Raw genomic sequence first — 11,018 nt, forward strand, 5'->3', positions numbered from 1 at the left:
ACAGGGAGGAGAAAGGGAACCACCGGACCCCACACCCACCAGGAGACGGGACAGGGAGGAGAATGCGGCCATCAGGCCCCACACCCACCGGGGCTTCCTGCCTGAAAACGGCTCCGTCTGCTTCTCTGTGGGGGACGCTGGCCCTGCGTGGTTCTCCTTGAGCACAACACCTACTGTGGCCACCGGCCTCCAGCTCATGTCCGCTCAGATGACACATCCTTGGACACTTAACCCAGAGCGTCATCGCACCGACGCTGGGAAGTACTGCCTAGAGGATGGGAGGGTGTCCCCAGGGAACAGCCTCGGCTCTCACGCGTGCTCCTGTTCACAAGGGCGCTTTCCTGCAGTAGCAAGCTCCCCCCATTGCCACATCCACCTCCCAGTGAAACCACCTTTCGGGGACGCCGCTCTGTGACTTCTCTCCCTCCTCACTGTCCCCGAGTGGTCACCGCAGGACCCCTCGAGGAAAGATCCATGAAGATGAATATCGGAGCGGCCTGCACACCTCCTCGGGCTACTTTTGTCCTAGGACTGGGCTGTATAGACGTCCAGCGTTTTCAAAGACACCTGCGTGGGGCCGTCCCTTCCTGCTGACTGCAGTAAACTTTCTGGTGGAAAACTGCAGGTTTCTGGGTCTTCACAAACCCAGATTCCATTTCACAGCCAGGAAATAGGGATGTTAAAGGAATTTGTCTGTGGGTCCTGGTGTGGATAAGATTTGAAAGAATAAGAAGAAAAAAATAAATATTTGTCAGTTGTATTCCTGCACGCTAGGAAGACTCGCAACTGACGGTCAGGAGCACTTTTTATTTCCCCCTTGGTTTGTACAGAGCATGTGCTTAACATTAGAGGAAGATTTTTTTCTTGTTTTTAAGTAGGGAGAGGGGGTCCCTGCTGCCTCCCACAGAAGACCCAGTCAGTCACTCCAGCCCTCAGCCTCTGTCCCTGCCTCCTTCCCTCCTGTGTTTGGGGCCTCCACTCAGTGGCCTCCCACCTCCCGCCCCCGCCTGTGCTCCTGGTTTTCTCCCCTTCCAGTGTCCTCCTGCCTGGCATGGCCTAGCCGCAGCCCTGGCCCTCCTGGGAGGAGGCTCGGATCCTCCATTTTATTTGGCCTGTCCAGCCGTGTTCACAGCAACTAGTTAGGCCTCGGCTTTGACGTGTCACGCTTTTTACATGTTCACGTCTCAGAAGCAAACAGCAGAAAAGCACACAGAGGGAAGGGGTGGAATGAACGCGTGGAGCCGTGAACATTCCCCGCCAGCGCGTGAAGTGTTTGAGCCCTCTGCAGCGGGCTCCAGGGCCGAGTGCTGACCCCTTCTGCGCAGCCGTTCCTCCAAAGGACGTGGCTCTGTTTTGTAGGTTGTGCCTGGCTTTCAGGTTCAGCTACTACATTTGTGAAGTTTCCAATGAGGTACAAAAACACGGCTTAAAGTCCCGTCTCTCAGGTCAACAGGTCGTCCTTGTGTATAGTTTAGAAAAATCATCCGTCTTTTACGAAACGGAGCCAGACTCCCATTTCTTGTCTCTACAGTAAGCATGCAAAAGGCTTGTCACAGGGCCAGGTGTGGTGGCTAATGCCTGTAATCCCAGCACTTTGGGTGGCTGAGGCAGGCAGGCCACCTGAGGTCAGGAGTTCAAGACCAACCAGACCAAAATGGTGAAACCCATCTCTACTAAAAATACAAAAATTAGCCGGCTGTGGTGACAGGTGCCTGTAATCCCAGCTGCTCTGGAGGCGGAGGCCTGAGAATTGCTTGAACCCGGGAGGCGGAGGTTGCAGTGAGCCAAGATCGCACCACTGCTCTCCAGCCTGGGCAACAGAGCAAGACTCCATCTCAAAAAAAATAAACATAAATAAATAAATGGCTTGCCATGGAATGTTTGCCATTTATTGCTGGCTGTTTGCTTCCTTCCGCCTGGTCTGGAGTAGAACCTGAGTCCCGTCGGAGATCGGATGGCCCGGGACAGCCTGGGCCACCTGTGTCCCTCCTGCCACAGGGCCACCTCCACATGCCGCTTGACCCCTCCCTGCTTGTTTCTTCACGCCCTCAGCTTGGCCTCCACCTTGGCCTTTATCGAGGGCCCCTCTGCTTACCACCTGTCTCCCGGGCCTGGGGCCTGTCTTTGTCCCGCTCTGCCTCCGTATCTAGGAGGGTCCAACACACTCAGCAATGGTCAGCGAGGGGGCACCTGTGTCCCGCAGCGTTCAGAAGATGCAGGCTCCAGCAGAAGGGTCTTTCTGGGCATCGAGGTGTCCCATGGTCCAGCACGTGGCGAGCAGGGAGGACCCACGCGCCCCAGCCCTGCCACCCTCACAGCATCCCCACCCCCTCAGGAAGGCTGGAGTTGTGGCTCATGGGGTGCTTTCAACTCCAGAAAACCAATAGTTCTGACAAGCTTCTTAGAAAACTTCTCTGCATTTGTAGTTTTGGGGCACGAGTGAGAAAGGAGACGGTTGTGGTTGGCTCCTGTCCTCAGTGATGTGAGTGCTCTGCGGAATGGAAGAGCCGGACTGGCTGGCCTTGCTCCGCTTAATACATGTTTGCAATTTGAAAGGCAGGCTTTTGTTTTAAATGGCTCCTGGAATAGATCTTGGGCCGTGAATGGATAGGAAGGTTGGGGTGTGATCACGCCTCACTCCCTACCCCGCAGTGGAACAGCAGGCCCAGGAAGAGCTTCTCATCCCTTTTTAGGCCACTCCGGACACAGACCCACAGCCCTGCATTCCTGCCCCAGCCCCTTGAGCTCCTGGTCTGGATCCGTCCTGCACTGACACCTGCCCACCAGTTTCCCTATCTTTCCTCTATGAGTCCTGAAACATCTCCTTTAGACCAGGCGGTGGACTCTGCTTCCAGCAGCAGGAGCCACTGTGTGCCCACGTCCCACACTCTGTTCCGCATCCTGTGGGCCAGGCTGCCTCTTTTCCTGACTGCAAGCCTGTGTTGTGAGGGGCTCCTCCACGGCTGTCCTCCCTCTGGGCCCTCCCTCCCCGCACTGGCCTCTAATGCCGCGGAATCAGCGTTGAGAAATGTCACACAGGGCTTGGCTGGATCTCCGTGGCACTTGCCAAGCCTGTTCCTGTCATCAGGGACCGTCTGCAGGAGTGCGGGAGCTGTGCCTGTGCCTTCAGGCCTCTGGGATAACCTGAGGCCACTCGCTGTCTCCCCGGCTGCACTCCATCTGCACCCCGCCCCCGTTGTCCTGGGACTCGGCCTGTCATTGCTGGAAGCAGCTTGGCGCCAGGCGGGCAGGGAGGTCGCTGTGCTGTGTCACGTTTCAGTGATGTCATCTCAGGACCCGCCACGCTCATCCCCGTGACAGACATGCTAGCAGTATTTGTGGAAGCGCTGATGGATGTTGCTGAAGGATGTCTGGTTTCGCTTATTGGCCGGCCTTCTGCCTCACTGATCCCGCATGCCTCAGTCTGTGGCGAGATTCAAGATAGTGTTCCAAAGAGCACGTAGGAAATCGTAACTCATGTGGACCTGGAACACTGGGTGGGTATGTGCACTCTTTTATCCAAGTTTACCAGGCTAGAATGACACAGCCTCCGTGTGGCATCCACACGTCCGTGGCCCTGGAGGGGCGGATGTGGCGTCCACGCATCCTTGGTCCTGGAGGGGCGAGTGTGGCGTCCACGCGTCCTTGGCCCTGGAGGGGTGAGTGTGACATTCATGCATCCTGGGGGCTCCCAGGTGAGTCGGTCATGCTGAGTATGCAGCACCTCCGTTGGTGGCCTCCTGGTATCTGTGAGCTTGTGGCTTCCATCCCTAGTATCAGCATTAGGGTGAGAGGGGCTGGGCGGGGCTGAGGGGCCCAGTACATGTGTGGAGTCGCAGGCGGGTTTGATGGGGGTTTTGTAGACTCAGCTGTGGTGTGGCCCACAGGTTAGGAGACAGCCATAGGAAAGACAGTTCAAAAGTCACAGTCCCAGAGGATGGTCAGTCCACGCCCCAGACCCTGGGGACGCACGTGTGGGTCGGGAGGCAGGGGCGGAGGGAAGCATGGGCAGTAGCCTTGCCTCGGTGTCCCAGAAGGAGGGGTGAGACAGGGCAGGCAGGCTCAGGACCCACCAGGCAAGGTCAGTTCAGTGGCTCCAGGCAGAGCACTGTCTTTCCAAAGTCAGTTTGGGGTGAGGTGGGGAGCACACAGGGGCAGGGTTGGGCCCTGGGGGTTGGTTTGCATGTAAAAAGCATGATCACGGGGACTGGTCAGACCTGGGTAAGGCCACCCTCCATTCAGGGCCAGCCAGGCCCAGACATCAGAGCCTTGGAACACGGCACTAATGGTAGGTTTATGCCCAAGGAGCACTGGGGTGTCCATGTGGAGGAGGAAGGGCAGCTCACAAGGAGACACTGAGGCAGACTGAGGCACAGCATGCTGAGTGGGAGAAGAACCAGACCTGAGGTGGCGAGCAGCTCAGCTTGAGAGGAGGCGTCTGAGCTCACGTCGGGTGTGGGCTGTGCACTCCTTCCCCATCAGCGCGTCCTCTCAGGCCCCCGTGAAGGAGAAGCTGTGTGACTTCAGCACGCTCATGTGGGGTACATGGGGCCTTCACAGCTGCCTTGCTTGCTGGCTTTGACCCCCTGGCCACTTCCAGGCCCCTGAGCATCCGCAGCCACTGCCGAAGCTCTGCCAGGAACGTGGTTGGGCAGCGTGGACCTGGCCTGCAGGCGGCCCCACTCCTATTCCAGCACCACTACTAAGGCTCTGCCGGGAACGTGGTCAGGTGGCGTGGACCTGGCCTGCAGGTGGCAGCCCTCCTGCTCCAGCGCCAACGCCAAGGCTCTGCCGGGAACGTGGTCAGGTGGCATGGACCTGGCCTGCAGGTGGCAGCCCTCCTGCTCCAGCGCCAATGCCAAGGCTCTGCTGGGAACGTGGTCACGTGGCGTGGACCTGGCCTGCAGGTGGCAGCCCTCCTGCTCCAGCAGCCACTGCCCTGGGATGAGCTGTAGTCACTCTTTCCAGTTCACAGACTTATAAAAAGAGAAAGGAAGAAAGAAAGAAAGAGAGAGAGAGAGAAGGAGGCCAATAGAGAAAGAGATAAGCATACAGAGAGAGATGGGGTCAGGGAGAGACAGAACAGAAAGAGAAAGTAGTTTTAGACAAGAACCTCGACCGAAATTGAGTAAACCCGTGATGGGTGCTCAGCCAGACACAGAGACCAGTCACCCTCTCGCCTGTCTTGGGATCCCATGCGTCTGTGGAAATTAGAGCCAGGCTTCTGTGCTGCAGCTCAGAGCACAGCGCGGACAGGGCTCCGAGGCTGGCCCTCTGGTCGGGTTCTTCACACACTGCTGCTGTTCCCTGAAGTATACGGAGGAACCCTGGGGATGGGCGAGGACCCCGCCATCTCCTTTCCCAAACACTCCCGGCCCCCACCCACCCCAACCATCCTGCAGCACCGGGAAGTCACCCGTCTCTGCACAAGGCAGCCAAGCCCACAGACCCTCTGCCTTCGCCACCTACCCACGCTCCTCACTGCCTGCCCACAGCCCTCACTGCCCACCTTGTAGGCACCCTGGCCCAGCTGAGGAGAGCTTTATATAGGAAGCCTCAGATCCCAGGAGATTTGCCTCAAAATCTCACCATGTGCTCTCCAGACTCCCAGCATTATGACAAAGTCATGCAATTCCTGTCCATACAGTCGCTCTTGAACTCATCACACTGAGAGTCACATTCATAACAAACACTTCATGATGTCTCCCTGACTGTCCTGACATGAAACTTGTTTATAACCTCCCTAAAATGCACTATTTGAAACAACACATATAAAGCAACTTTCAATGAAAAGTATGTTTATGTAACCGTGCTGAGCCACAGCAACAGACGTGCGCAGAATAAAGTGTTCAGTGCCTGCTTCTGGGGACCGTGACCATGGCTGGAAAGCTTCAGATCCGACCCACGGGCATTGCAGTGACTGTGCCAGGGCCACCAACATGCTGCCAACCCTGGTGGCATTTTTGGAAGTGGCAAAAAATTACTGGAGAAGTGCCAAACAAAAAAGTTCCATCTTCCCTGGATTTACCTGGGAAGTCATTCCTGAATAAGCTCATCTTCCATTTACAAAGAAGACTTGGTTTCACATACAAACCTTTTGTAAGTTCAAGGCCAGGTGATTATGGAGTGGAGAGGAAGACAGGCTTTGGGAAGCACGCGGGGCATGAGCTGGGTCATCCTCGGGTGGGACTGCTCTGTGGTTTCCTGAAAACTAGCATTGCTGGGCTCCCTGGATGCTGGTAATGCTCCCCTTACTATGTGAGTGTGGAAGCTGCCCCAGATGGATTCCCAGGGTGGCTCCAGAGGGCACCCCTTTTAGATCCATCATTTACTGTGAAAACCTGAGGCATGAGAGCCCAGCTGACTCACTGCCATTTCTAACCCCAGGGTTGGCATGCTTGGTGTGCATTTAACACACATGTGCACACATACACACACATGCACACACATACACATACATATGCACACACAAATGCACACCTGCACACACATATGCACAACATACATATGCACACACAATTACACATACGCACACGTGCACACACAAATGCATGCATATACGCACATACAAGGGAATATATACGTGCACGCACATACACACAGTCATGCATGCACACCCACATACGTGCACGCATATATGCACATTACCCATACACACATACAAATGCACACACACAAGGCTTGAAAGAATGCAGAGGCATTTTTCTGCAGGAATGCACAGCAATGGATTCTGTTCTTCCTCAGTTCCAATGCCTGAAAGAGAATGTGATCATAGAATCTTGGCCCCTTTCACCTGGGCTTTGCAGCTTGGAAGAAAGAAAAGCTATATCCGTTTGTGCAGTGTGGAACTACCCCTAAAGCAAGTAACAGGAGACGTCAAAATGTATGCTGATGTCACCCTTATGAAAACGCCTTTTTGTGAGAAATTATGAACATTGCCCATCGCTAAGTGCAGGGAGGTAATTAGGGTAATTGATTGCTGTTAAACTGCAAATTGGATTTGCAGAGGCTGGTAGCTGTCATTAAAAGACATTTATTCCCTCGTTCACTGAAGGCTGTAAAGCCACTTGCATATCCAAGTGTGCACTTGGCCACCCTGCGCTGTGGGCCACAGGGTTAGAACACTGTAGCGTAACGGAGGGAGATTTGTTTGCTGAGGCATGCTGGCATGTTAGTATTGCTCTTCTGTTCTTTTGATAGTCTCCAGACATATGCTGGAGAATGGGAATTGGGTACTTGAATTCATGATTTGAAACTGACTCTGGTTGACGTTCTTTCTGTATTGAAATTTCTTCTGTCAAAGACTCCGAAATTGGCTTCCTAAATCAGAAACAGAAACATACATACAAGCTGGGCTCATTTGTTAGTTAATTCTCAGGCTGCGGAAAAATCTTTACTTTGTTTTTTATGGAAACATGTTTTTAATTCACACAAAAAATCCCGTAAACCTGCCAAAGTAAATCTCTTCTTTGATGGAAGACAGGCTGCTCTTCCATCTGCCGCCGGCCAGCCTCAGCCTCCCGTCCCGAACCCAGCTCTTTACGCGCCCCAGAGAGAGTGACGGTGTGAGTGTCCCTGTGTCCGGGAGCTGGGTGGCCAGGCCCTCCTCTGCCCCATTGCCTCTGCTTGTACCTTCTGCTGGTCCAACTCAGACAAACGAGAACCAGACCTCACCCCAGGACCTTCCCTGATCCTCGCCCCATTGGCAGACAGCGTCCTTCAGCCCATGTCCCCTTCATGCTGGCTTCTCCACCCTGATGATGCTGTCACTCATTTCATTTCACGTCCATCTCCTCTACTGAATTGTAACCTCATGGAGGACTGTGGCTTGTCTTAAATTAAAAATAAGGGTGTTTATTACAAAAATCATATAGGGTTCATGTACACAATTTGGAAAGTATAAAGAAAAATCGTTGAAAATCCTGTAGCCCCCATCTCCTGGCGATGGCCCCTGTTTCATATCTTCTGGCCGTTTCTGCACGAAACACAGTTACATCTCTAAAAAGCGTAAAAACATCGGGTGGACGCGGTGCTGTAAAAATTGCTTTTCCCCGTCATGAATGTCTTTCCACAGCTAAATACGTACTCTGCAATGGGATTTTGGGTAGTGGGGTGGGCATCCTGTGGTTGTAATAGGTATGGTAAGCCATCCCCTGTGACAGCACGTTGTCATCGTTTCTCCTAATGAAGAACTCCCCAGTCCCTGGCCCTGGCTCGCACCGTCTTGGGGAACCTTCATGGAAAGAAAGTTGCCCAGTCTCAGGACGTGACCAGTCCAAAGGCCTCCAGGAATCTCCAGAAAGACTGGACGCTTCACTGCCCACCACCTGGTCTGAAGACACGAAGATAAGAACTGTCAAATGCCCAAAGATGGGAATTCTTGATTCTTCGTGAGTCACTTTTTTCAGTGCTCAAATTCCTCACTGTCAGGAAATGTGAAACCAAAATTCACGTGGACAAAATTTGACAAAACATGGGCAAATTTACACCTATTTTCTTAATTGGTGATTTCTTGCTGAGAGAATCTGCTCTGGCTGAGGCCGCAGGCCTCTCTCCTACCCACCGACAGCTTCCGCAGCTCTGCAGTGTCATCTGTGGGACTTTCACCTTGACCAAGTCATTGATACCTGATATGGTTTGTGTCCCCACCGAAATTTCATCTTGAATTGCAGCTCCCATAGTCCCCACATGTCATGAGAGAGCTCCAGTGGGCGGTGATTGAATCATGGGGGTGGGTCTTTCCCATGCTGTTTTCGCGGTAGTGAAGTCTCATGAGAGCTGGTGGTTTTATAAAGGGCAGTTCTCCTGCACACGCCGTCTTGCCTGCCGCCGTGGAAGACATGGCTTTGCTCCTTATTCACCTTCTGCCACGATTATGAGGCCTCCCAGCCATGTGAAACTGTGGGTCCATTAAACCTCTTTCCTTTATAAATTACCCAGTCTCGGGTATGCCTTTATTAGCAGCATGAGAACAGATGAATACAATACCCCCAATGCCCTCTCAACATGGTCCGTATGCCTCTGTGAACCCGTGCACACCTGGGCACAAGGCACCAGGTCATGAAGGCTTTAGAAGAACCCAGCTGGAGAGGACTGCAAACACCTCCTGTCCAGCTCACAGTTGCAGGTCGGGATCCTCTTCCTGAGCCTCCAGGCCTTTTGGATTCAGGATGGAAGGAGAACCTGGAACTTTCCATCCTGTCCAGTCCTCTCTTCCTTACACTGTGCGTGCTGCTGGGGTGTCACCGTGAGATGCCGTGTGTCTGGGCTGCCTTGGGGGTGCTACAGCTGTGATCCACCTGCACCCTCACCCACAAGAGCCTGCGGGGCTGGGTGGTGTTTGGATCTCTGCACCTCTCTGCCATGGAACTGTGTGGTGTTGGGGTGTCTGTGCCTCTCTGCTGCAGGACTGTGTGGTGTTGGGGTGTCTGCACCTCTCTGCTGTGGGACTGTGAGGTGTTGGGGTGTCTGCACCTCTCTGCCGTGCAACTGTGTGGTGTTGGGGTGTCTGCGTCTCTCTGCCGCAGGACTGTGTGGTGTTGGGGTGTCTGCGCCTTGCTGCTTCAGGGCTGGGTGGTGTTTGGGTGTCTGAGCCTTGCTGCTTCAGGGCTGGGTGGTGTTGGGGTATCTGCACCTTGCTGCTTCAGGGCTGGATGGTGTTTGGGTGTCTGAGCCTTGCTGCTTCAGGGCTGGGTGGTGTTTGGGACCCCTTTTGCCACACGAGGTCCATGGTGAGCAGAGCTCCTGCTCCTCAGACTGGAAGTGCAGGATGCATGAGTGACAGAAACGAGCACAGCTTTCCCTCTCCCCGGCTCCTGTCCTGGCTGCAGTGTGGAAGATGGTGGATCTGCCGGGCCTTCGCGCCGTTTAGGAATGAACGCGGGGGAGTTCGGCCTTCGGGCCTTCGCGCCGTCTAGGAATGAATGCGCAGCATTTACCAGCCACCACGTGGTCCCTGCTGTTAGCGCTATCAGCTGGCTCCCAGCCAATACGGACACTGGAAAGATAGAAGGTTCCTTTTATGATGACATAAAGAATTTACCTCAGTATCTAAATATTTTACAGTGGGAGAACAAATACCCCATCTGAAGACTTTAAATATGGAAATTTTTTATTTTCTTTCTCTGTAAACAGCATTTGGGGAGATTCTCTTCTCCAGCATGAAGAACATTCTGCCTTAGTTCCTTCCTTGACTACAGACTGCGGGAAATGATATAGTTGCTATGGAATACTTTGGCGTTGTCTACCCTCAGCGATTGCATGCTGTGTTCTTTTGCCTTTGTAAATGTGAATTTTTCCTATGGAGTCAACTTTATCCAGAGCCTCTGGGGAGCTGTTCAAAGCTAATGAACCACGCGGAAAAGAACCCATGTCCTGAGCTGCACGGAGCAGCTCCCGCAGCACAAACCATTGTGTTCAGGTTCCGTGACTCTTTGTTCATTGCAGAGCTGGGTTTCCAGTGTCACAGATGGTGATGGAAGAAGAATATTGGCCCACATTCTCGTCTTCATGGTTTACCCTCCCCTCAGAGAGACATTAAACACACACACACACAGCAGGCAGCCTGTGGGGCGGTTGTGGGTGACACAAAATGCACGTGTGTTCAGTTCTGGACCAGTCAGATACACAGCACAGAGGATGCTCAGCCCCAGGCCAGGCAGGTATAAAATACGCTCTGAACATGGAGGACATGTATATGCACTGGTGCCTGACTGTGTACCAGGCAGGTGTGTTACATGTGTGCATGCTCAGCTCTGAACCACGTGGACATATTGTATGTACGTTCTCAGCTCTGTACAAGGCAGATATATAGCATGTGCGTTGGCCCAGTTCTGTGCCAGGCAGCTACATAACATGCACAGTTGCTCAGTTTGCTACCATGCAGATATATAACATGCATGTTGTTGAGTTCTGCGCCACTCATATATATAACATGCACAGTTGCTCAGGTCTGCACCAGTCAGACATATCACATGCATGGGTGCTCAGCTCTGTGCCTCACAGATATATAGCATGCA

General features: G+C 53.4%; 1 protein-coding gene across 3 annotated transcripts in view; it reads left to right on the top strand.

Moving 5' to 3' along the window:
* DLGAP2 (DLG associated protein 2) overlaps positions 1-11,018 on the top strand; it is a 533,037-nt gene that overhangs the window by 396,582 nt on the left and 125,437 nt on the right. The gene's annotated exons all lie outside the window — the stretch shown is intronic.

This window comes from Sapajus apella, unplaced genomic scaffold (assembly GCF_009761245.1).
Source record: "Sapajus apella isolate SASKATOON/1434 unplaced genomic scaffold, GSC_monkey_1.0 scaffold116, whole genome shotgun sequence".
Lineage (NCBI taxonomy): Eukaryota > Metazoa > Chordata > Mammalia > Primates > Cebidae > Sapajus > Sapajus apella.